General features: G+C 40.1%; 1 long non-coding RNA gene across 1 annotated transcript in view; it reads right to left on the bottom strand.

Moving 5' to 3' along the window:
* The window catches only part of LOC148110665 (uncharacterized), a 140,217-nt gene that overhangs the window by 24,865 nt on the left and 87,708 nt on the right, over positions 1–27,644 (bottom strand). Inside the window, exon 3 of the long non-coding RNA XR_015726492.1 lies at positions 2,066–2,566. This is a non-coding gene — a long non-coding RNA (uncharacterized LOC148110665). The remainder of the gene's footprint in view (positions 1–2,065; positions 2,567–27,644) is intronic.

The raw sequence follows: 27,644 nt of genomic DNA, 5'->3' as shown, positions 1-27,644 counted from the left end.
CCTGCCTTTTCAAAGATCAAGGAAAGATTATCTTTGCCATAAGGACTTTGAAACCACTGTTTTCTGTGTGTGTGTGTGTGTGTGTGTGTGTGTGTTGGGAAGGGAGGGCACTAACACATGTTCAGACTATCAGGCCAGTGATGACTTTGTGGACAAGACGTCATGCCAGAGAGAGCCCCAAAAGCACAGACTACAGACAACTTCTAGGGTAGAGTAAGGACAAGGGAGAGAACGGACCTGGAGGACCTATCCCCCATTTTTATAAATAACATACGCCTTTGCCCTTCATTCTTTCTCCCTGTACTCTTCTACTTTTTCCCAAGCAACAGAATCTTACCAGAAAATTCTATCCATCTTTCCACACAACTTAATTCAGACTTCCACCCTTGTGTGAAACCCTACTTAGCCTCATCTCCACTTCCAAGCAGAACTGGCATTTGCTACCCTAGAGTCCGAGAGCACCCCATTAATATCTACAGGACAGCACTTACCCTGTTGTAGTTATCAGTGCAAGGCTGTCTCCCTCACTGCACATGAGTTCCTTCATGGTGCCATCATCAGTGAGTTGCATTCTTTCAACAAATATTTGTTGAGCAACAGTATGTGCCAGGTGGCACGCTAGATAATGACAATGCAATGGGAAGAAACTGATAGGCAGATGGTCTTTGCCTTCATGAAACTTACAGTCGTGCTGGGTATGGCAAACGCTTTGATGTTTCACCCATATCTTTACCTTCATAGATGGTAGGATTGAAGGAGGGGGTGATTAGGAAGGCAAGGAAGCACTCTTAGTATACGCAGGGCAAGCAGGAGTACCAGAGAATTAATTTCTCCACAAGCAGTCCTTAATCAATAATGGATGGAGAGTCTGTAGATAAATACTTCAGCTTCCTCAGTCCTTGGTTGGGATAACACTGTGGTATGTTCTATACTGTTTCCCAGAGTTCCCCGCAGGATCGATCTCCAGCTGCCCAGGGTGGTAAGTGCCTTAAAAACATTCCCTTTATGAGCTGGCTTCCCTACCTTCCTATCTCACATCCCATTTGCTACCAGATTTCCCTGGGATCATCTCCCGAATAAACTATTTACAATTGAACCCTTACTTCAGGTCTGCTTCTAGTGAACCTCCAACCAAGACACGGAAGAACAAACAAGTAAGAAGTTATATGATCCCTAGCTCCTGGTATTCACACTTTTGTGTAATCCTCAACCCTTTAATGTGGGCTTGTGGGCTGGACTTACTGACCTTTTTCTAGAGAACAGAATATGGTACATGTGCCGGGATGTCACTTCCGAGATTAGGCTACGAAAAGATAGTGACTTCCATTTGAGTGTCCTCTCTCAAGTTCCCCAGGGAAGGATGGCTGCCATGTTGTGAAGCAGCCCTGGGGAGAGGTCCACGTAGCAAAGCACTGAGGCCTGCCAGAAGCCACCTAAATGAGCTTGGAAGCAGATATTCGGAGGCCTGCCAACCACCAAGTGAGTGAGCTTGGATGCAGATCCTTCCCCATTCGAGCCTTGAGATGACTGCAGCTCTAGCCAATACCTTGATTGCAACCTTGTGAAAGATGCTGCGCCAGAACCACCTGGCTAGGCAGCCCCTGGATTCCTTACCTGTGGGAGATATTAAATGTTCGTTGTTTTCATCTGCTAAGCTTCGGGTAATTTGTGATGCAGGAACTGATATCTAATATAAGCGATATGATGGTATTCTAGGAAGATGGTGATATAATATCAGAGGCTGTCTTTCTCTTTTTATTAATTCTCTCTCTGAGGCAATTCAGTTAGTGTAAAAAAAAATCTTGTCACCTTACCGAAAATAAATATCTTACCTGTATGTCTGAAAATTTGGATTCCTATGAAGACAAGAGCCTAAGAACAGGGAGGAAAGATTGGCCCTGCCTATCTTGTCTATACCCGGAAGAGACCCAGCTTCCACGTCAACTTTTTAGAGCCCCTGCCCACACTCTCACCCTACCTGAATAAAACCATAGACTCTGCTAGGCAAGTAGTTACAAAAAACGAGATTACACAATGCAAACGAGAAGTTCCCAGAGCCACTCACCTTTCCTATGGGCTTTCTTTGTACCCAATAACTCCACTGCTGCCTTCTTTCTCATCCGAAGTCGCTCTTCATGTTAGGACCGATATCCTCTGCGAACACAGTTGTTTCAGATACGCGGCTGATAGGGGCCAGAGGAGCTGCCAAAACTGCCCGTAATGGGGTCCTTCCTGGGCCTGATGCCTTTCCAATAGTTTCCAACTTAGATTAAAAAGATTTTTTGAAAGCTCACTCAAGAAGAAATGGAGCTCCATACACTGCGGATGGGAACGCAAAATGGACAACCTCTTTGAAAAACATCTTAGTGGGGTGCCTGGGAGGCTCAATCGGTGAAGCAGCTGGCTCTTGATTTTCGACTCAAGTCGCAACCCCAGGATCAAGCCCTGCATCAGGCTCCATGCTCAGTGGGGAATCTGCTTGAAGATTCTCTCTCCTTCTGCCCCTCCCCTTGCTCGCCCGTATGCTTGTGTGCATGCTCTCTCATTCTCTCTCTCTTAAATATACCTTAGAAAAAGAATGAGAAAAAAAAGAAAGATCTTTTAGCAGTTTCTTACAATACTAAATATGCACCTACTGTATGACCAATCAAATATAAAACTTTGTACACACAATGACTTGTACATGAATATTTTCATATTTTATTATGTCCAAAATGCGGGTTGGAGGAAGAAATGTTCATCAACTGAGGAATAGGTAAACAAACCATGCTGTATCCATGAAAAGGAATACTACTCAGCTATAAAACAAGCTAGTGATATATGTAAAAACAAGGACAAATCTCAATAGCATGCTAAATGAAAGATGTCGGACCCCAAAGAGTACAGAATAAATAATTCCATTATATGAAATTTTAGAAAAAGCAAAGCTACGGTGCCAGAAAACAGGCCCATGATTGCCAAGTGTTCAGATGAAGAAAGGGATGAAGTACAAATCGGCAAAAGGGAATTGCTGGGGTGATGGAGATATCCTATGTGATGGTCGTGGTAATGATTACACAACTGTATACATTTGCCAAATTCTGAATTGCGTACTTTAAAATGGTGTATTTTATTATGTGAAATTTTGCCCCAATAAAACTTATTTTTTACAATGGCAGCAGGTTGCTGTTTCTTAAAGAATTAGGACAATCTGAGAACAAGAGGGTTATTGGAATTTTTTTTAATAACAAACATAATAATTCAGTGGAGGAAGTAAACAGCAGAATACACATGAATGAAATCTGACTTGTAATTCAGAAGAATGCTTTAAGAAATTCTCCCAAAATACTAGGCAAAAACACAAAGTATTGGGATTTAAGAAGAGAAATGGTAGGAGTCATGGAGGATAGAGCCAAGAGAGCCAACATCAGTACAAAAAGATATCCCAAAGAAAAGAAAGTAGTGGATGAGAGAGAACAAATAATGAATTTGTTCTTCTAAGTAATAAAAGAAAATAGAAGAAAAGTTCTTCATAACGAGGAAAACCCAATTCTTCACATTGAAAAAGTTTGCCAAGTATCAAAAAGAGTAAGGAAAAAAATCAGAAGAAAGCATGTCTTGCCAAATGTACAAAACTGTTTCGTACATATTGTATACATTTCCAGTCGGACTACATTAGCAAGAATTCAAAACAACAACAACTCAAGACTGTCACTGAATTCTCCTAACACTAAAAAAGAAGACCGCAGAAAGATACTTTATACGTAATTCTTATAACAAAGGTTCTCCACAGAATTCTCTATCCAGTGTAGCAATTATTTCTCCTGAACACAAAAGAAAAGGAATTTAGATTTTTTTAATTAAGTATAGTTGACACACAATGTTACATTAGTTTCAGGTGTACAACCTGGTGATTCAACTTCTCTGTCCATTATGTTATGCTCCCCACAAGTGCAGCTACCATCTGTCACCACACAACCTATGACGACATGATTGGCTGTATTCCCTGGGCTGCATCTCTCATCCTGGCTACTTCATTCCATACCTGGAAGCCTGTACCTCCCACTCCCTTTCACTTATTTTGCCCCTCCCCCACTCCCTTCCCTCTGGCAACCACCAATTTGTTTTCTGTACCGATAAGTTTGACTCTGCTTTTTGATTGTTGGTTTATTTGTTTTGTTTTTTAGATTCCACATATGAGTGAAATCATGGCAATGTTGACATGCACATATTCAGAAAGTCTACCATTTATGTCTCTCTATAAAGAAAGTACTCATAGGGGCACCTGGGTGGCTCAGTTGGTTAAGCAACTGACTCTTGATTTCAGCTCATTTCAGCTCCGGTCATGATCTCAGCGTTGTGGGATTGAGCCCCACGTAAGTCTCCCTGCTCAAGCAGGGAGTCTGCTGGAGATTCTCTCTCTCTCTCTCTCCCCCCTCTGCCCCTCCCTCCTGCTCTCCCTCTAAAATAAATATCTTTTTTAAAAAGTACTCATAAAAAAATTCCACAAATTGAACATGAATTCAATTGAAGACCTCATAAAAAAAGAAGACATAATACACATGAATTAATTGTGATCAATGAAACCAGTAATATGCATAATTACTCCTAAATAAGTGTTGATGGTATAGCTATGAAAAAAATATGGTTTAAAAAGAGGATATGGTAAAAATAAATAAATAAATAAAAATAATAAATAAATAAATAAAAAGAAGAGATGGCCTAACAGAAAAATAAGTACCAATCTGGAAATAAGAACCTAGATTTTCTTTTTCTTTCTTTCTTTCTTTCTTTCTTTCTTTCTTTCTTTCTTTCTTTCTTCTTTTTTTCTTTCTTTCTTTAAAAGATTTTATTTATTTATTTGACAGAGAGAGAGACAGCCAGCGAGAGAGGGAACACAGCAGGGGGAGTGGGAGAGGAAGAAGCAGGCTCCCAGCAGAGGAGCCCCATGCGGGGCTCGATCCCAGGACCCTGGATCACTCCCTGAGCCGAAGGCAGACACTTAACGACTGAGCCACCCAGGTGCCCCAAGAACCTAGATTTTTCTGAGATTCAGGAGGAGATGGAAAGAAAGAAATAAAGGCATGTTTAAACCTAATTTTTTGTGTAAGAAGATCATTTTAAGTCATAAAATTAATAAAGAAAAATACATTTTAGAATGTTCATTAAAAATGTAAACATCCTCACTTAGAAGAATGCAGTTACGATGTTAACATTCCAAGTCCCTTTGTGGAGGGTGGAGAAGAACGGTTACAAAGAGCTGTCATCCAAGCAAAAGCTAGGAAAAAGAAAAGGGTACTAAAGCACACAATAAACAGAACAGAAGCCACAAAGGACAGGGAGCAATACCAGACACAACACTTATCCTAAAGAACAGAAGTCAGTGGGTTAAATTCCCTTAATGAAAGACAAAGATTCTCAATTAGGTTGAAAGAATAAAAGGCAGAGCCAAATATGAACTCTTTATAAGAGATTTACCCGAAACGACACAAAAACAAAGTGTTGAAAATAAAGAGATGGGTCTGTGATCTTACATTTAAATTTTCTTTCTCTACATCCAACACAGAAATACTAGATTTTTTATTGAGTTTTTTAAAAGACAGTATAGAATTTTAAAAAGTAGGGGAAAACTAGAATAAAACCCACCTCAGGGGCACCTGGGTGGCACAGCGGTTAAGCGTCTGCCTTTGGCTCAGGGCGTGATCCCGGCGTTATGGGATCGAGCCCCACATCAGGCTTCTCCGCTATGAACCTGCTTCTTCCTCTCCCACTCCCCCTGCTTGTGTTCCCTCTCTCAGTGGCTGTCTCTATCTCTGTCGAATAAATAAATAAAATCTTTAAAAAAAAAAAAACCCCACCTCAGAGGCAGAGAAAAGTAAACCAAAATAAAACAAAATTTGCCAAGTCAAGAAGAGCATCGAAGACAGGAGCATAAAAAACGGGGCTGGATTTTACTTGAAAAACCTTACTAGAACTAATGAGGAACACTGAGATATTTTAAAAATACATCAATTAGATATAACAGTTATGATTTCCAAGTAAAGGGCCCAAAACTCATTAAACTGGTTCTGGTTCACCTACTTTTAAAATTTGCACTTGGGAATGACAGTTTAGTCTGGTCAGTATCTATTTTATAATACCGCAGCAATTGAAATTTCAATGTAAGTATCTAATTACAATTCAAGAACTTTGTTTCTACCTAAATTTTCCTCTCAGTTTTACATAGAATATTTACAACAGTTGACTGCATTCTAGATAACAGTTTCAAAGAACTGACATCATAAAACCCATGTCTTCTAACCACAGTTCAATTAATAAGAATTCAACAGGAAAGAAACATTTTTCCTTAGAAACCAAACAGTTGGAAACTAAAAATCACACTCCCAAATAACTCCTGAGTTAAAGAAGAAATTATAAAAGTTTTCTAACTATTTAGAGAAGTTTTATTTATCAGAACTTCAAGGATACAGCTAACGTATTAGTTAGTGGAAAATATATACCTTAAATGCATTTATCAAAAATTAACAAGATTAAAAATAAGTGAGTTAAGCATTTATTCAGAAAAGTAGTAAGACTACATACAAAAAAATGAGAAGGCACAAATAATATTCAGAATGAAAAGAGGAACTTAACTACAAAGATAACATTGTGCAATAGATGAAATGTAATTTTCTAGAAGAATAAAAATTATCAAATGTATAATACGAATTATCAAATTTAAGTTGGAATAGAAACCCTAAGTAAACCAAAAGTCATTTTTTAAAAAAATTGAATTGATAGTTAAAATATTTTTTTCACTCCTGCCTCCATTCCTCAAAAAAAATGGACATCAAGAAGAGCTAGTTTAATTTTTTGGGTAAGTTTTATTAAATCTCAGAGACAGAAAATTTAATGATATTTACTTAAAGAAAAATAAAATCAAAGAGAGAGCATCCCATCATTGTGTTATATGAAACTAGTATAGTCTTGATCCACAAGCAAGAAAGTGGCAGAAGAAACAAGAAAAATACAGACCTATCTCACTAATGAGCATGGAAAACAAACCAAACATAAAATTTAACAAGTTGAAGCTATTAGTATATAAAAATATGTTAATTTTAAAGAAGGATTTATCCCAGAAATGAAAGGATGGTTTACCATCAAACCCCTTTAAAGTAATACCCTAGTTTAACCGTTTAAAGGACAAAAATACAAATGATATCTCAACACATACAGTACAATATAAACTTAATAATATTAAATACCATTCATGAAAGATTCTTAGCTATCTAGGAATAGAAAGAAATTTCCTTAACCTAATAACATACCTACAAAAAAAGTTATTAGTAGGAGAAAAGTAGGGACCCTTTTTTCTAATATCGATGGGAAACATCTGAAATTTTATCATTTAAAATTTTACCATTAAATGTAATACATGCTGTAATTTGTGCTCTATGCCCTTCACCAACTCAAGGACATTTCTTTCTATTCCTGATTTATAAGACTGTTTAGCCTGATACCAAGTCTTAGCCAAAGCAATAAGACAAGAACAAGACAAAATTGTCATTATTTGCACATAAGCCATTAGAACTGATAAGAACTACATCAAGCTTGCTAGTCATGCACACAAAAATCAATAACATTCAAATACAGTTGATAACCAATTGGAAAACATAATAGAAAACAAAACAGAATTCATGACAGCTACAAAAACATAAGGTACCTTAACAAACCACTTTGGTAGATTACTATCAAACTACAAACTACATGTGAAACTTTATGAAAACATGCATAAAACATCATTAAAGAACATGAAAAAAGAGCTGAGTAAATGGTTGGATAGATCATGACCATGGATAAAAAAACAAAAACAAAAACCTCAATGCCATAAAGTTCTTCCCCTAATTATTCTATAAATTCACTGTAATTCTAATCAAAATCCCGATAGAATTTTTCCTGGATATTTAAACACTGAATCTAAAATTTACGTGGAAGAGTCAATGTCCACAAATATCCAAGATATTTCAGAAAAAGAACAAGGAAGAAGATTTGCTCTGTGAAAAATCAAAATACTTTATAAAGCTGTGGTTTAATTTAAAAAGTGTCATATTGACAGAAAGATAAAGAAATAAATCAATTAAACAAACAATAAATACCAAAAACAGACCTGATATATAAGATACCTTTGTATAACATGGAGGGGGCATAAAAATGAGTACAGAAATAATTCACTGTTCAGTAGATGAAATTGGGACAATGGGCTTTTCTTATTTAAAATAAGAATTGATCCTCTATCATAGTCATTAAAAAGTCTAGTTAAATACCTAGATATAAAGGAACACATCTCGGGGTGCTTAGGTGGCTCAGTCGTTAAGTGTCTGCCTTCAGCTCAGGGCGTGATACCAGGGTCCTGGAATCGAGCCCCACATCAGGCTCCTCCACTGGGAGCCTGCTTCTTCCTCTCCCACTCCCCCTGCTTGTGTTCCCTCTCTCACTGGCTATTTCTCTTTCTGTCAAATAAATAAATAAAATCTTTTTAAAAAAAATAAAATAAAATAAAGGAACACATCTCTATAATTTTAGAATAAAAATTTGTAAATGTTTTTATGAATTTAGTTTGTTCTAATCAAATATGGGATGTGTTGTGATCAGTAATTGCTCATGCTGTGCTGGAGTTTCACTGTTTCTGTTTGTTTAATACTTTAAACCTCATCTTTGCCAATGAAGTCCTCACTTTCAGAATACATAAATGACTCCTATAACTCCATAAGAAATGAACAATCCCATAAAAATGAGCAAAGGGTATGAACAGGCAACAAGCAAATGAGAAAATGGCCAATAAGGATAAAAATGCTCCAACTCAATAGAAATCAGGTAGATGCAGTTTAAAAAAACCAACAAACAAATTTTTTTAAAAGCAGTGAGATGCCAGTTCCAATTCTTTAAACTGACAAAAATTTAAAATTCTGACCACACCAATCATTGACAAAAATATGGAAAAATAGAAGCCTCACATGCTCCATGTCTATATTGACATAAATCACACTGAAAAGCAATTTGGCAATATCTAGTACAACTAAAAAATTCCCGCACACCCTATAACTCAGAAATTCCATTTCTGGTTTCATACACCAGAGGAACTCTTTCATACAAGTACAATGAGACATTGAAGTTTTATTCATAAGAACAAAAAATTAGAAATAATTCAAATGACTGGCATAGGGGAATGGATAAAAATGTGCGATATGTTCATGGGGTAGGATACTCTACACTAGTTAAAATGAATAAGTATATCCATATGTATTAATGTGAATAGATCTTTAAAAAACATAGATTGAGGGGTGCCTAGGTGGCTCAGTCAGTTAAGTGTCTGCCTTCTACTCAGGTCATGATCCCAGAGTCCTGGGATTGAGCCCTGCATCAGGGTGCCTGCTCAGTGGGGAGTCTGCTTCCCCCCCCGCCCTTCCCCCCACTCCCGCCAGTATGCTCTCTCTCTTTCTCTCTCTCTCTCTGTCTGCAATAAATAAAATCTTTTACAAAATAAAAATACAAATAAAAAAATTAAAAACATAGACTGAATGGGGAGGGAACTCTTGTACAGTATGAGAACTTTTAAGTAAATTTTAAATGCACAAAACATTACTATGTCATTAATGAATACACGTAGTAAATACATAAAAGTCTACACTGAATACACACCAGATTCTTGGGAATTGTTCCCTTTGAGGAGGGATAGAAGGGAATTGGACTAGAGAGGGAAATACAGGAAATTTAAACTTTTTCTATGATGGTTTCTTTCTTTAAAAATGAATTGTTCACAAAGTAGGAGACAATATTTGCAAAAGACGTATCTGATAAGGACCTGTTACCCAAAATGTCGGTGAACACTTACAACTCAATAACAAGAAAACAGACCATTAAAAACTGGGCAAAAGACCTAACCTGACACCTCATCAAAGAAGACACACTAATGGAAAATAAGCATAAGAAAGGATGCTCGATATCACACATCATTAGGGACTTGCAAATGAAGACAACAGTGGGATGCCGCTGCACACTTATTAGAACGGTCAAGATCCAAATCACTGAACACACCAAAGACGGCAAAGATGTACAGTAACAGGAACTGTCATTCATTGATGGAGGGAACAAAAAATGGTTACACCACTTTGGATGGCAGTTTGACAGCTTCTTACAAAACTAAACATACTCTTACTATATGCTCTTGTGATCATGCTCCTTGGTATTTACCCAAATGAGTTGAAAACTATGGTTACACAAAAACGTACACATGCATGTTTATTGCAGCTTTATCCAAGATTGCCAAAACTTGGAAGTAGCCAAGATGTCCGTTAGTAGATGAATGGATAAGTAAACTGGTATATCGGACAATGGAATATTATTCAATCCATAAAAAGACGTAAAGGAAATTTAAATGCTGTTACTGAATGAAAGAAGAAACCTGAAAAGGCTGCAATACTGTCTGATTCCAGCTACACGACATTCTGTAAAAGGCAAAATCATGGAGACAGTAAAAAGATCAGTGTTTCCCAAGGATTAGAAAGGTGGGAGTGATGAACGGATAGGACAAAGAGGAGTTTTCAGGGCAGTGAAACTTTGTGTGATACCATAACTTTGGATATGTGTCATTATTCATTTGTCCAAACCCATAGAATGTACAACATCAACAATGAACCCTGATGTAAAGAATGGACTTTGGGGGATAATGGCATGTCAGTGTCGGTTCACTGATGCTGACAGATGCACCACTCAGGTGCAGGATGGTGATGACAAGGGAGGCTGTGTGTGTCCAGGGGCGAGTAATTTAGAAACTCTCTGTACTTTCTGCTCAATTTTGCTATGAACCCAAAACTCCTTTAAAAAAATAAAGTCTATCAATTTTTTAAAAAATCTCAAGTACACATGAAAAAAGTTAACATTTGTTCATCAGGGGTAGTGAGCATCTGGGTTTTACCATATTATCATTTATAGTTTTCTTTTAATTTTCCAACAAAGCATTCTAAAGAAAATAATCATTAGAAATATGTATCAGCAGCTGTACGTTAAAGAAAATACAGATGAATATTTTACAGTGATAAAGGTATAATTCACAAAGAAGATCAAGCCATCATATATATTTATAAATTCCTCAAAAAATCAGAGAAATTTATCAAGTAAAATCTATTAGGAACACCAGGAAACACTGAGAAGACCTCAATCATGGTGGAGAGCTTCACTTGCCTTTCAAAAAAATCAATAGGTGAAATAGACAAAAAATAAATAAGGATATAACAGATATGAAGAAACCATTGCAAGCCTGATTTAATAAATATATTTTGAACTTCGTAATAGAAACATATTGCATATTTTGAATTATCGCTTTGAAATTCTTTTCAAATATCCTTGGAACATTTTTTAAAATTTGTTTCTATATCAGACCACAAATGAAACTTGAAATATCTAGAAAATAGAAATATGAAAAGCCTAATGTCCCAGCCCTGTGTTAGATCACGTTAGGAAGGAGTCAGGCTTCCAGGGAAGGACACCCCCTTGCCAATTTCAACGCTTGAAGAAGTCACTCAGCACAAGCCTCAGATCTTACCTCAGGGGCGACTCTCCTACCAGGCTGCTACAGATGCCTCGAGCCATCGTGTCCCTCTTTAGAGACTCCTTTTCTGAGGAGTTAGGGACTAATTGAATGGGGGACAAAAAGCTACAACTGGATTCTTCTGGACCTCATTTACATAAGTCACATTTCCACAGTCTCTCAACCCTCTCTTTTAGAGGCATCTGCAATGATTCTCTGAAAATCCTTTGCTGGTTAAATTTCTCTTCAAATCAGTTGAACTTCTGGAGTAAAAGAGGGAAACGTGGGGGAAAAACAAAAAACCAAGGGGCGGCAGAAGAGAGAGGAAGGTAAGGGACTGGTGACTCTGAGACACCAAGGGAAGTCCCATCAGCAGAGCACATGCCTCCGGCTTCCCGGATGGAGTTCTCTGGCTAATTTAGCATATGGGAGCCGTGCTTGCTCACCGTGATGAGCAGTGTATGTCAGGTTTCCACAGCCATACGTAAAACCCCAGAACAGACTAGGTCTGCACCCTCCCATAAACCTGAGTCAGAAATGAATGGGAAGATTTATAAAGGGGAGGTGCAATTCTTCTGCTACATTGGTTTAAAGATGGTGAAATAAATGAGTTAAACCATTCGCTCAGAGTGTTTCATGAAGCAGATCTAATGTGCAGTTTTCTGACCTGATGTGACTTTAACTCTTCAGTAAATCAAAAAGCTTAACAAATATTAAGATGGCAAAGATTACCTGTGTGGGACAGATTTGATCTTTCATCCATTATCATTCAGGACACCAAGGGCTCCAGAAGAAAGCAGCCAGCATGTCATGTGACCGGGGGGGGGGCGGGGTACAGAGAGGCTGTGGAAGAAGCCAGGAGCCTCACAGTAAATACTGATCTTTCTGATTCTCCAAGAAGGAAATCTAAGATTTACAACCATGGAAGTTTCCAGAAAGTGAGGCCTGTCCCTTTGCTGGGTGTTTCCTGAGAGCCTCTCTTTCAGCTCCTGATGCCCTACAAAGCAGATCCCTACACCCCCAGCACCAGAGCCATGTGCTCCGCAGATATAAGGGGCAAATTAAGGCATTGGTTCCTCTTCAGCGAAACAACATGAATATTGCCCCAGGACACCCCAAATCAACTGGGAAAGCCATGTGGGAGAAGATTCCCCCAAACATGCAGTTCCAGGAGATTGGCTTAGGAGACCCTAAGTCATCAAACCTTTCCATCGAAAGAAGGCAAATGAGTAGGAGGGCAATCACCAGTGGTCTAACCCTCTTTTTCTCCTTCACACATGCCAAAGCCAACGCTGGAGGCCAGAGATGGCCACTTACCCATGAAATGCCTAGAACATCCAAACCCCAGAACTGGAAAGACTTAGCAATCATTCTGTTCTGGGACTCAAACAGTGACCAGTGGAACTCCGGGCCTTCACCTCCCTGCGAGCCTTGAGGACCACCAAGGAACTGAGGGACAGGCAGGTGAAGAAGGACAGGTGGGGCTCCTCACTGAGGCTAGCAAAGCAGCTCTTATTAGTATATATCCTATCCATTGAAATTTTGCATAAGATATCTTGGGAAAAGAAATGCTACCTCTGCTTATCTTCCAGATGGCAAACCTGAGTTTCAGGGAAGAGAAGAACAGGGCACAGTCTGAAACCAAGCAGTAGGCACGTCATTACCATAGGAGTTCAAAGGAAGAAAAAAGATTGCCTGCTAAGATAGCCCCAAAGCCCACCCTCGTTAAGACGCCTTTGAAAGGGGAGATGAACAAAGAAAAGTCAAGATTCTGGATTTCTGCAGGTCAATTGGTGATCACATTTGAAAAATTGCACCAAAGTTTGTGATTGGTGAAATGGGCCCCAGGGATGACAGGGACCGGACCTTCGCCAACGTCCCATCCTGTAAAATGTTCGGTCAGATACCTTGCCCCTACTCTCTTCCTCCACCAGCACGTACACATCCAGAATCTGCTTCGAAGGTATCCAGTTGCTCCTTCCCACAGCTCCCAGGGGGCCCCAGTGGCAGGAGGCATTCTTGGTGCTGAGGCTCACAGCCTCAGCTGTTTCTCAGAGAGCAGGAAGAAACTTTCCCTTGTATCCAGGGGATTTGCCTTGACTGTGTTAAAACCGAGGGAATGAGGGAACGGAGAAAGAAAGAAATAAGTTGTAGAGGTTTCTACTGAATTTTGTCCTGCTATCTAATCAAAATGACCTTTTTTAAAAAATTTTTTGAATTTTTAAAGGTATTAGCCTCTGTTATTATTTGTCTGGGAGTCTATAATAGTCCCATTTTATTACATCCAAATTTCCTATTTAGACAACAGAGCCTAAGAGCCTCTTCAGAACAAGCAAATAATATGCATTTTCCAAAGTAATTTGCAGACACAAATACATATGCGCTCTGCTCAGATTACCGAAAGGATAAAATCACCAAGAAGATGATGATGTTGTTTAATAATTTCAAAACTAAATATTTTTGCACCCAAACAGAAATACCTACCGTGTCCTGGAAAGGTCCCCTTTAGCCTGCTTGATAAATTATACCTCGTTTCACCACCTTCCACATGCCATCTCTGATGGTTTTGAAAAAGCAGCTGGAAGAACATCAGTACTATTTTCAGGAATCGATTTTTCCCTGTCCCCTCTCCTGCTCCCATAATCAACCATGTGAAAACTCGCCTCGTGTCCACTCTCAGAAACCACCTTCACAAAGGGATTAGAGCACCTGTTCACAAGCTCCAGGTCCCTTCTGTGGGCTGTCTCCAAGCTCTGCTCTGTTTGAACTGGGCCCTGGGCCAAGGAGAGTCCTGCTAATGGCTGACATCCACCAAGCGCCCACAGCAAGACCGACAGGAGCAGTTGCTCCATCCACCCCGAGCCCAGGAACAGTTGGGCTAAAATTAGTCCGAGGCCTGGGAACAGACTGATTGGAAGGAGGAGAATCGGGGATAGGAGAGGGAGGGAAGAGAACATCCTGGAAGACCAACTTTGGAGAAGCAGCCTGGTTCTCTCCTAACTGCCTTAAGGACAGGGAGGGAAGTAGAAGATTCTGGGTATGGGCCTGACAGCAGCTGCCTGGGAACGTCAGGAGACACCTGGAGTCAGTTATGCCTTCGCTCTCCCTTCAGGAAGAGCGCCTCTGTGCCTCCCCCCTGAGCTGCCCTCCCCACTGCTTTCTGCTAAATCCTGTCTAACTCTTCAAAACTCTTGTACATTCTCTCGGAAAATTTCCCAACATGAATCCTGATCAGTTTGGGAAGATTTCCATGTTTTAGACCATAGGCCAAAATGGTCAAAAGGAGCAGAGATGACTGAAAGTCCAAGTGGCACGTGTAAATCAAATATGGACTTTGCACCAATCCCCAGATCGTCAGACGTGAGGGTGTTGGCGTTTGTCCTGCTCCTTCTAGAGAGATCACTAGGGTTCAGCGTTTCTCTTAGGAATCTGCTTAAAGCGAAAGTTAATGATCCTAGCCACGTGCCCCTTACAAGTGGTTTATTACTTTTAACAAAACAACAGAAAAGTGGACGTGGGTGTCCATCTGAGTGACTTGGGCAGATGACACTCTGGAATATATCCTCCCAACCCACCATGCCCCCTCTCAGAGGCAGGAAATAAGCCACCTTCCATGGCTTATTGGGGCCAGTTTTACAGTAACTGTAAGACATAAAGGCCCCTGGCTACTACTCGGTGCTAGAGGATTTTGCACAAAGTGCTGGTCTGCAATCGGTGAGAGAAGGCGAGCTCTGACCCTCAGCTCCTGGCATCAGGAAAAGGCCGTTAGCACTGACTGTTGTCCCTGACAGGTTGACTGGTGTCACAGGTAGACATGGGAGGCCGACTTACACCTTTAACTGGAACTCTACCCAGTACTGCTTAGTTCTGTGGACTGGGGTTATTTTCCTAGTTACAAAGACAGAAACAGATGTTCAACGCTGGGCATTTAAAAATGTCAGATGCCAAACTCTAAAGACATCTCCCAAAACAGAGTTCATGCGAAGAGTTTTCCAGATTGCCATGCTGATATTTTGAAGGACATAACAGCCAAGAGGATGTCATAAATTTTGATACATTCCCTAGGAAAGCAATCACATCTTAGAGATAGCCCACATCTGGATAGGGTCCACAAAACTACTTCTAGTTAAATGTCCTTAGATTTCTTTGGAATGAGCATTCTTTCTGCTTTCTTAGAATGCTCTCCTGTTGTCTGCATTCAACTGTGTGTTCCCTTCGGAAAAGAGTCATGTTTATTTCTATCACTCCACTATGCACCTGCCCCAGGGCCTAAGACCCAGAGTACATTATAGATGGGTGCTCCAAATACATTGTTGACAGTCGATGGGGCTCTTGAGCTTGGTACTGTTTCCATCTTATGAAGACATGCACATACAGAACCAAATGCTCTCAAAACTGGTTGTGATAAGGACACTCACTGACAAACATCAAACATTGCTAATTTCCCAAAGCCTCATAAGCTCCATCCAAAGGCCAGTGGAGTCACAATGGCTACGTAATGATGAAACTCTTCCAGGTGCTTTCATGTTAACATGGTCCAATGTAATGTCAAGTTGGAAAGAATAAAGGTTAATATATTCTATTAGTCCCAATTGTCATAAGAGTTTTACCGAACAATACAGTTCATTAAATGCTGAATCTAACAATTATGTTCACCATAATAGAAATTATTCAGACAGATCTGATCTGAATAGTTGTGATTTATTAATTTAGACACAAATTTAATTAGCAATTGATTTCAATTGTGTCTCTCCCTGAACAATAACTTTTGTGGAAATGCATCCTAGAAAAAAATGTCAATGAAGAAATACAGGGAATAATAAAGAAAGCAACCACTCCACTTTTAGAAATGCTATTATGGCTTTCCCCTGAAATGATAACAAAAATAATTCCAGGCAGTTTGAAGAGGTGACTATTTTCCCCCATATAAAACACTGCTCCTAATCCCATGGGTAAGGACATCCCAGTGAGCTATGGTGCTGCAGACACAATTACGGAGCAGAAGGAATGTGAGAGCCCCAGGTTCTTCTGGGTCCACTGGAGACTCCCATCTCCAGCCCCAGGTCTAGATGGAGAACAGTTGCTCTGGCTTCCATCTCCTGTGCCCTGGGGGGACCTGAGAAAACCCAGTACTACCCCTCACTGCCTACGCTTTCCAATTTCTTATACTGGGACCCAAACTTTTGCATTCCTTCTTGGATATCAAACTCAAAAGAATACATCCATAATCCAAAAAAAAAAAAAAAATGAAGACAGAGAAATAGAAAGAAAGAAGAATGCTTTACTTTTAAAAGGGAAAATGGATTTTCCTCCTAGTGGTCTTTTAATCAATTCTTTATACCCAAGTTTATTCCTACCCCAACTACATCTGTTAGACCAATAACAATTTTCCATTTAGAAAAAGGCAACATTTGACTTTTCATGATGCTCAGAAATTTGGGCTCGAACGGGTAGGGAAGATGGGAGGAAGCAGAAGGAACTGGAATAGATATCTTCCTTCTCACTCTTCTTTCTACTGGCCTTGGCCTTAACTGGCTTCCCTCCCATTGGTTCCACGCCTTGGACTGTGAACGATCATTAACTATATTCCTTTAACAAATGAATATATAATAATAGAGGTAGACATTTGAAATTCTGGACTTAAATCTTTTTATTCAAATTGTAAAATCTGGGCTCCTTGGTGGAATGGCTGATTCTAGAGCTGGGCTATGAATTATGCAAGATGAGCCTGGAGCATCCAGTCATACCAGGCAACCAGAAAGACCACCAGATCTTATCAAAAAGCTTCAAGTGCCAACATAAAGGGGCTCCAATTGCAAACAGTTTGGAAAACTTTATTGAAACACATCAAATACATTATAAATCCATGATTTCTTGATGATACAAAACATCACCACCTCATTGGTCATCTTTGGAGAATAAAGGAAAATGGACACATTACCCTGAAAACTGTTACACGAAGGGAAAGAATCACACATTCATCTGCCTTTTCCATATGAACTGTATCTCAATGTAAACAAGTAGCTGATGGGGAGAAATTCCCCTTTAAAGAAGTATTCTAGTCGACAAAAAAAGAAGACTAGTAAAATCCAATCATCACTATTTTGTAACTCTAATCAGTGATGAATCTAGACAATGATCTTCAGTGGTTACTAACATCACAAAAAGCAAGATGACCAGACGTTATCGGTCTGTGTGGATGGACAGAACATTACCTATGAAATAGCCTTGCAGAAACATTGAATCTCATTGCAATGGACTAAATGTTTCTGTTCCCCCAAAATTTGTCTGTTGAAACTCTAATTCCTAATGTGATGGTATTTGGAGGGTGGGGCCTTTAAGGTCATTAGGTCATGTGGGTGGGGTCCTCCTGAATGGGATTAGTGCCCCAATAAGAAGAGGCTAGGGCTAGCCAACTCTTTCTGCCATGAAAGGATACAGCAAGAAGTCAGCTGTCTGCAACACCAGAACCTGACCATGCCTGCACCCTGATCTCACACTTCCAGCCTCCAGAACTGGGAGAAATAAATTTCTGTGTATGAGCCACCCAGCCTCTTGTACTTTGTCATAGCAGCCTGAACTAAGACACTGGTCAAGTCGCTAGATCTAATTACCAGTTGACAGGACATACTAAAGGCAGAAGAACATATTCAATGATGTCACACAGATGCATTTACAAAATTAAGAATGTAGAGAACTTTATAGGACAAATCACCTGTTTTTGTTTTAAGCCATGAATTACAGGCAAAATTTTTTTTTAAATAGCAATAAAAAGAGGAATGGAGAAACCAGTGGATGGCAAGAGATTTTCTTTATGCTGTATCAACCAAGTGCAACGTGTGGACTTTGAATCTCCTTCAAGCAAATCAACCTAAAAAACAATAGTATGAAATAATCAGAGAAGCCTAAACACAGACGAGACATTTGTGATATTAAGGGATTGGTATTTTAAGTATGATAATAGTAACATAGTTCTGTGGGGGTTTTGCTTTATTTTGTTTTGTTTTTTTAAGATTTTATTTATTTAATTGACAGAGAGACAGCCAGTGAGAGAGGGAACACAGGCAGGGGGAGTGGGAGAAGAAGAAGCAGGCTCCCAGCAGAGGAGCCTGATGTGGGGCTCGATCCCAGAACGCCAGGATCACACCCTGAGCCGGAGGCAGACGCTAATGACTGAACCACCCAGGCTCCCCTGCTTTGTTTTTAATTAAAGAGTTTTATCTTGGGGGCCTGGGTGGCACAGTCAGTTAAGCGGCTGACTCTTGGTTTCAGCTCAGGCTGTGATCTCAGGGTTGTGAGATCGAGCCCCATGTTGGGCTCTGTGCCCAGTGCAGAGTCTGCTTAAGACTCTCTCTCCCTTTACCCCTCCCCACCAACATAAATAAATAAATCTTTAAAAACAAAAGAGTTTGTCTTATACAGACAGGCACATACTAAACTATTTGCTGGTGAAATGATATGATGCAGGACCAGGACTGAGGACCCCTCCAGTGCTGCCCCCCAAATGCCCCCCTTGCCCCTCCCTAGCACTGGCCCTTGTGTGATGTCCAGACTTTGCTTCCATAATCCAATAGTGGAGAAAGAATGGTGGATGGGAATAGAAATGAAAGAAGATTTGAAACTTTCTCTAATAAAAAATATAATTTAAAAAAATCCTTAAAATTGGTTGTGATGTTTTATTTTTAAATTTTAAGCTAACAGTAACTTTTGAAATAACTGACAGTAATTACTGCTTTCAGATTTCCTACCACTCAGCACTAGACCATGAGCCCTTTCACATCAGATCGTGTTCAGCTTTGGTCGACTGACTCAAAAGTAGGTACGTATGTCTCTGTGAGCCACGCTGGGTGCCTGGAGCTGAAAATGCAGCTTCGGGCCAGAAAGTCCCTGTTGTCCACAGAACGCTTACATTCTAGTCAGAGTGTAAGGACAGAGACAAAAAGAAACAAACAGACATCAGAGGAGGGGACACTAAGACAGAAAGTCACGAAGGGGGATGTGTTGAAGGAAGGGAGGCTGGGAAGGTCTCTCCGAGGTGATGCCGCTTGAGCTGCAAGAAGAGGAGTGGGCCATGTGACGGGAGATGAGGAGCTCCCGCAGAGGCAGCGAGAACCAAACGTACAAAGTCCTCAGTCAAGAAAGACCTGGCAGGTTCAAGGAAACCAGAGACAACCGGTGGGGTGGGCACAAAATCATCAAGGGGCAGAGAGGAGCACATGAGGTTCAAGAGACAGGCGTGAGCGAGATCAGGTGAGACTTGCTGGACATAATACATTGTCTGCTCGGTTGTTTTCATCTTACATCCACTGTAACAATCAGAGTGTCTGGCGCGTGATAAACTCAGTGTGTTTCTCTGGATTAACTCCTTCTACACCTTATTTGGAAAGTGGGTCTATTAGAACTTCAGAAGATCGTCGAGAAAGCGTGACCATCGATTGACCCATGAGCTGGACCCGAGCACTCAGAGGCTCCTTACCCCATCCCCATCCCTAGAATGTGGGTTCCACTTGCCTTTCTCACTCCAGAGGCTGGTCCAAGGACAGAGCGTTGAGAGAGGGATGTGGTGTTAAGAACACCTACATGGTAAACATGACTGAACCCAGTGAAGGTTTCCTTATAAACTTCTAAGATTTGGCAAGCAGATGCAGGGATTCATTCAGCTTGCTGCCACCCAAGAAATTTCCTTTTACTTCGTAAAACTACCACCTACCAACTTAGAGTGCCCTGGCTCTCTCTTCCGTTTCTCCCTGCCCTTCAAGTAAGTGAGCTTTGTTTCAGATTACAGCCGGCAAGTTCCTGAGAGGGCTGTAAACCAACACATATGCTCTTTATAGACAAATACTTAAATTTGTATTTTTAAAAAACAACACCACAGGTCCAAAATGGAGTTGCTTATGCTAAGCCCCACATCACCAAACCCAGACTTTTTATAGTTTTGCCTCTCCCAAAAATGGAATTGTAAACCAGTCAATCAAGAATCACTTCATGGCACTCGTTACGTAATCTGCCTGCTAGACACCTGTCATCCCCTAAAGGAAAGGAACCTGCTATAACCAATCCACTTTTTTGCCTAATGTAACTTCCTTGTTCCCATTCCGTTCTACCTATGAGTCTTTCATTTTGTACAGCTCCTTGGAGCGCCTTTCTATCTGTTAGATTGAAAGTTGCCCAATTCAAATCAATTTTCATTCAAATAAACTCAAAAATTTTAATATGCCTCAGTTTATCTTTTAACAGTATTAACTAGAGTTCTGTTGATTTCTCAAGTCTCCCTGTCTACATCAGGAAACCTACTGAAACTGGTCTATTTAACTCCTTTCTTGCTTCAGCACAGGTCTGGCAGAGAATAAAATGTCACTGAGTCTGAGAGTCCTTCATGCTTTTCCACAGCTTGAAGTGAGTTGCAAGGTAGAATTAATTGGGGTTGGCAGGACTAGAAATTGGACATAGCCTCTTAGTTCCAGGGGCATGAAGTCTTCCCAGTTTGGCTTCCTAATTTGGTTTGAAATAAATTTCTGGAATGTCAAACATCCCCATATTCAAAGGTAAGTATATATCTATATTCCAAAGCCAAATGAAAATGTCTTTTAGATTATCTGTCATTTTCTATTACTTGTCATACAGTTCCCTTCATTTAGTGCCTATGATCAAGAATTAACATTGTACCTCAAATACACATGAATGGGAAAGGTAACAGAGGGGGAAGGCTTTCAACAGAGCCTAAAATAGGAGTAATTTGTCCATGTCTAATTTGTTGGGCAAAAGGACTTTCACCTGTTAGGAGAACAAGGTAATCTAGTTTGAGGTCTTGAAAGAGAGAACAAATGGAGTGTTCTCTTTCTTCATAATTGTCCACATTTAATGGCATTACAAGGGCATGTTAGCTATTCCAACCGAAAGCAATTTAATGAAAATGTATGCATATTGGTGGCATTGATATGTTAATACTGGGAATGAAATATACATCTTTGGGGAAACAAATGCAAGGGAGGGCACCAAGAGGCTTTGTTCACCAACTCACATGGAGTTGGGCTTCAGGAAAGAATAACCTGTAGTCTGTTCTTCCTTCCTGCGACCTACAGGTCCTTGGTGCAGGGAACTCAGGTAGATGGAGACGGGAAGACAATCATTTGGGATTTCCGTGGTCTGAAACCACCTCCACAGGGAACAGATCTCACCACCTGGAATTTACTCTCTGTCCCCAACCCCAATCTAGATCTTCCTTTGCCTAAAATAAAAATAGGAAATTAAAACACATGTAAAAATTCATCTTTACCAAAATCTTCCTTGATTAACCCCATCCAGATTGGTCCCTGCACTTGGGTTCCATCTACAGACGAACTTCTGCACGTGTTGATGTATTGCTTCAAAGAACATAATTTGCCGATACATTGTTCCAGATCATTTCATCTGAGCATTTTTGTGTTTATTTGAGAATTCAGGTGCCTGGAACTTTTCCCTTTCATTTGGGAATTCAGGTATAAAGTCAATTTTCTATAATTGTTTGTGGCATTACTCCCAGAAGGGGAACTATTGGATGACATTTCCATCAGACATGAAAATGCACCAGCCATTTTGTTTAAACATTGCTTGGTCACTGGAATTCCAATTCAGTTGGTATAATTTATATTGATTCTTCCCATATGTTCCTTCATCAATTCTTAGTATCTCCACTTCCTTCTCCTGCCTCTTTATCAGTAGGCTCTAGGCACACAGACATTTGCCCGGAGGCGATCAATTCTGACGCCAATATGGAGTTTCACGTTCACATATACAAAAGTAAAAACAAAAGTCTAAAAGAGTGAAGCAAAAAAAAAAAAAAAAAAGGAAAAAACTGAAGAAAAAAAAAAGAAGAAAAGAAAATGATAGCCTTTGATTCATTTCCTTAACAGTCTTGGGCCTGCTTTCTCCTAAATCTGTGGACTGGTTTCTTCCGGTCTGTAGACAGGACACATGGTCATTTATTTTCATGGTGGAATGGGTATCTTCTCATATGAAACCAATGGCCTGCCTGTCAGGGAAAACCACAGCCCCTTCAGCAACCCCTTCTTTACATTCTTTTTTTTTTTTTTTTTTAAGAATTAATTATTTATTTTAGAGAAAGAGAGAGAGCTCACTCAAGCATGACGAGGGGCAGAGGGAGAGGGAGAGAGAGAATCTCAAGCAGACTCCCTCCTGAGCACAGATTTCCCACATGGGGATCAATCCTAGGACCCTGAGATCATGACCTGAGCTGAAATCAAGAGTCGGCCACTTAACTGACTGAGCAACCCAGGTGCCCCCCTACACACACAATCTTGTCTCTTCCCTCAAACTCTCAGGAGGAAAAGCCCTAAGACTATGAACCGGAAAAACATAAAGGTGATACAGATACGTGAGGGTGACGTCAGACTTTGCCTGGAGCAGATTCAAGGGCCTTGAAGCATCTTAAAAAGCTGACTGTGATTTTCACTTCTATTCATTTCTCCACATGAAGAAGTGTGAAACATACAACTGAAAATGGAATATGTAATATTGGCTCATCCCCTCTTTCTCTTTGTTCTTCTTCCAATGCCATCTTGAACTCCATCTCCTCCGTAAGGGCTCCTTGGGCCCCCCAGGACTGGTAGCTTTATTCCTGGCCACACCCAGAGCACTCTGTCTGGAGCATGCCCCTCGTGGGCTGGACCTCACCACCAGACAGTGTGCTTTGAGGGGAGAGACAGAATTTCAGTCAGCTTTTATTCCCATGGTTACCAAAATAGTATCAACAAATATTTATTCAATGGATTTTGATCCATCTAAAACCTTAGCTTCTAAAGAACCAAATCTTTCTTACTTACTGCATGAGATATCTCAAGTAGAACTAAACAAAAACTACCAAATAAGAATTAGTGAACACTGTTTCTAGACCAGTCAGTGGGAAGTCAGTCAGAATTTGAGTTAGGTGGACACTGGTGGGGGAAGGGAGAACAATAGCAAAAAGAAGTAATCCATCCTAGTCTATCTGGCTCCAACTTCTGGGCATTCTCCTATCCTAAGCTGGCCCCAAGTCCCTGATCACCATGAGAAGCAAAAGATTTCTTCTTCTAAGAAGAGAAAGAATGGTCTCTAAGGTGTGACTTCAGGGTGGGCAGTGGCAGGGTGAGGATGGGAGTGGAAGGAGGGGTTGCGATCGAACCCTGGGAATCATCTGCTGTCAAAGTGGATGGGGTCTAGGAGATTCTCTTAGTCTAATTCCATATAGGACAGATGAGAAAAATGAAGTTCAAAAGAATAAATGATTCTCTAGGCCATAGAGTTGATCATGGGCAAAATAGAGATGAGAGCCCAGGTTTCTGACCCCTTGTTCCATTTTTGAGCTATCTAGGTCATTTAACTATACCTCTTTAATAAAAATGACATTAATAATCAAAGTGGCCACTTCAAATTAATCTAGTAAAAGCTGGAGACTCACTGAGTGAGTTTTTTTAAACCTCCCTGTAACCTATCTGAACAATACAAATAGAAGTGAGCTAGGAACGGATGGGAATGTACAGTGTTCACAAGGATGTGAGGCACACAGCTGATGGGGAAAGGGGGCAGTTGGCACAGATACTTAGGAGAACTAGTTAGGAAAATCCAGTAAAGTCGAAGATGCATTTTCCCTTTAATCTGGTGATACCACTTCTAGGTATAGAAACTCTCATACACATACATGAGAAAAAATGTTCACTAATGAAAATTACATTAGAAATAACAACCAAGAGGTGCCTGGGTGGCTCAGCCGGTTAAGCATCCGACTCTTGACCTTGGCTCAGGTCATGATCTCCGAGTGGTGAGTTCAAGTCCTGTATTGGGCTCCATGGAGTCTACTTAAAAAAAGATAAAAAGAAAAAGAAAAAAAGAAATAACAACCAAAAGATAGTCCTATCAGAGATCAGGTTCCCCAGGAAACAGACTTGAGAGGGGTATTTGTGCAGGAGGGTTTAGGTAGTACTCTTGGGAGCAACACCCGTGCAAGTGAGGGAAGCAGGACTGGCAGAGAGAGAAGTCGAACTGTATCATGGGAGTAACAGAGGTCTCAGCCAACCCTACCACCTGGGCCTGCCTCTCCAGGTTGTACCAAATTGAGTCAAGAAGTCCAGGCCTTTGTACCCCTCATCAACCAGTCACTGGATGCGAGCTGCCCTGGGAAGAGGTGTGACTTTGGATGAACAGCTCCCTTTGCCTGAGGTCAATAATTAAAGATGGACTCTTTTGTGACCCATCAGCAGCCAACATTCCCTGTGCCGAGGAGAATGGATGGATGTCTTAGTCCTAAAAAAAGAATTCGACGGCACATCATGACATCCACTCTAGCACCCCTCTAGCCTCACAACTATGTAGCCGGTAATTTAAATACATTCAGGGGGAAAAAAATCTAAGATAAAAGAAGAAATGAATGTGCAAACAACAAACTATTTAGAGGTGAACAACAAATAGAACGTAGCGTACCAAAATCAAGGGCATATATCCTGAGCGAGTCCTAAGAAAATTTATGGCCTAATACATTTGATAGAAAATAGGATTGTAGATTACTGAACTAATTAAAAATCTAGAAAAGTAAAAATAAATGAACCATATAAAGCAGAAAGAATTAATAAAGTTAAACCCAAAAGTACTCAAAAATAATAGTTTTCTAAAAGGCATTAATCAATAAAACTAAGAACTAACACTTCGAAAAATAAAAAAAATAATAACTGGCCGAGTCTAATCAAGAAAAGAAAGCAAGCTACAGATGAAAGGAAAGGGTATCTAAACACTGATACAGTTTTTAATTATCAGAGTATAGTATGTGCGATGTCATGCCAATGAATTTGAACCCTAGATTAAAAATGATGATTTTACAGGAAAGTATAAATGATAACAGTCTCAAGACAAAAATATAAACATCAAGGGACCATTAAACTTTGGAAAAATTCTACCAAACATTCAAAGAACAAAGAATACCCAATTCATACCAAATGTTGCATAGCATAGAAAAAGATAGAAAGCTAGTAAACTCGGGGCGCCTGGGTGGCACAGCGGTTAAGCGTCTGCCTTCGGCTCAGGGCATGATCCCGGCGATCTGGGATCGAGCCCCACATCAGGGTCCTCCGCTGGGAGCCTGCTTCTTCCTCTCCCACTCCCCCTGCTTGTGTTCCCTCTCTCTCGCTGGCTGTCTCTATCTCTGTCAAATAAATAAATAAAATCTTTAAAAAAAAAAAAAAAGAAAGCTAGTAAACTCATTTTATGAAGCTAGCATAATTCTGATACCAAAACTGGACAAGTATAACACAAGAAAATAAAACTATAAGCCAGTATCACCTGTGAACAGATGTGCAAAAGTCCTAACCACAATATTAGCAATTTATTAGCAGTATGTTAAAGATACGGATGAATCCTAATCAAGACAGTTTTATCCTACAAGTGTAGGATGACTCAGCTCTCCATATCTATTAAGGTAACCCATTTCATTAATACATTAAAGGGAAAAATCAATATGATTATCTCAATAGGTGCCCCCCCAAATCAACACCCATTTATAGTGTTGATTATTCATGATATCAAGTATTACAGTGGCCTACAGCAGTTTAAATGACTCATGCGGACCAACACAATCTAGTCTAATGTTATCTGCGACTGCATCTTTTTCTAGCTCACTGGATAGAGGAAACAGAGAATGCATTAATGGTTGCCACAGTGATTGATGTCTAGAGGGTAAGAAAGGAGGAAGCTAAAAAGAAAATAAAGAGAGAGAGTCCAAAAAATCTGCATAAAATACACCTCGAGCTTTTGTCCAACCTTTGAGGGCAGACCTCAAGGATCTCAGAGAGCCACTGGGAGGCACAGAGCTGAAGAGAGTTTTCAGAGGTCCTGTACTGCTAGGGAGATGCCAAAGCACAGGTCCAGCCAACGTGGTTGGATCCTGATGAAAATCTTGGGCTTTCAGTACCATAGTGTCAGAGAATCGTACAGTGGAGTACACGGAGTAAGGGCTACACGGGATCCCCCTGTACTGTTTCTTACAACTGCAGGTGAATCTATGATGATGTCCAAGTAAAAAAGTTTAATTTTCAAAAATGAAGACAAGAAGAAATGTTCTCTGAGAACCCAAAGCTGAGAAAAGCTGAGCAAATATATCATCAGCACTTCTGGACTACGAGATACACCAAAGGAAGTTCTTTAAGCTAAAGATGATTCCAAAGGAAGCCCAGCAGTGCAAGAGGGAAGAGTTCCAGAAAAGGTGAACGTGTGTGTAAACATAAAAGGCATTTTAAAGCAAGAACATTAACAATATCCAAAATAGTAAACACAGATACCACCACCACCACCAACAGCACATACCGCCTAGAACCAGGTAATTCCACATCTCAGTACCTACCGTGGAGAAACACTCAGGTGTGCAGACAAGAGAGGCGATGAGCTCATCGTGAATTCACATGCATTTGGAATCGTACTCCTTGCAACTCTAACAGGAGCAACGATTTGAAAGAAATATGAATATCTATATGTAAGGGATGGCTAAATAAATTGTCATGCACATAGAATGAAAAACCATGCAGCAGTTTTTAAAAAGTGGGGTTATATGTAATTGTGCTAACATGGAAAGGGTTTTTAAAAAACAAGTCATAGAAATATGTGTACAGTATGATACCATGTACGCAAAACATAATTTTCTAGAGTATGCTTATCTATATGAAACACTTTTGAGCACTTACTGTATGTCAGACATTGTTGTTAGTGTTTTACACAAATTAACTCTTTAAATCCTCAAAAAGCCCTATGAAATGGGTACTATTATTGTCTCCATTTTTGCAGGGGAATAAATTGAGCATAGAGGTAAGTAACTTGCTCAGAACACTCAATGGATAACGACAGGACTAGAATTCAGACCCAAGCAGATGGGCACCCAAGTTTGTACCCTTCCAATAATGCCCAGGGGAAAGTGCTCAAAAGATCCAACCCCACTTGTCGTGACGGGCACAGGGTGCCGTATGGAAGTGTGGAATCACGATATTGTACACCTGAAACTAATATGACACTGTATGATAACTAACTAGAATTAAAATAAAAACTTAAAATTTAAAAAGATGCACTCCCAATTTTTAACAGTGGC

The sequence above is a fragment of the Ursus americanus genome, chromosome 2 (genome assembly GCF_024610735.1).
Source record: "Ursus americanus isolate L20-20 chromosome 2, mUrsAme1.1.p, whole genome shotgun sequence".
Taxonomy (NCBI): Eukaryota; Metazoa; Chordata; class Mammalia; order Carnivora; family Ursidae; genus Ursus; species Ursus americanus.
This window is presented reverse-complemented; position numbering and strand designations above follow the sequence as displayed.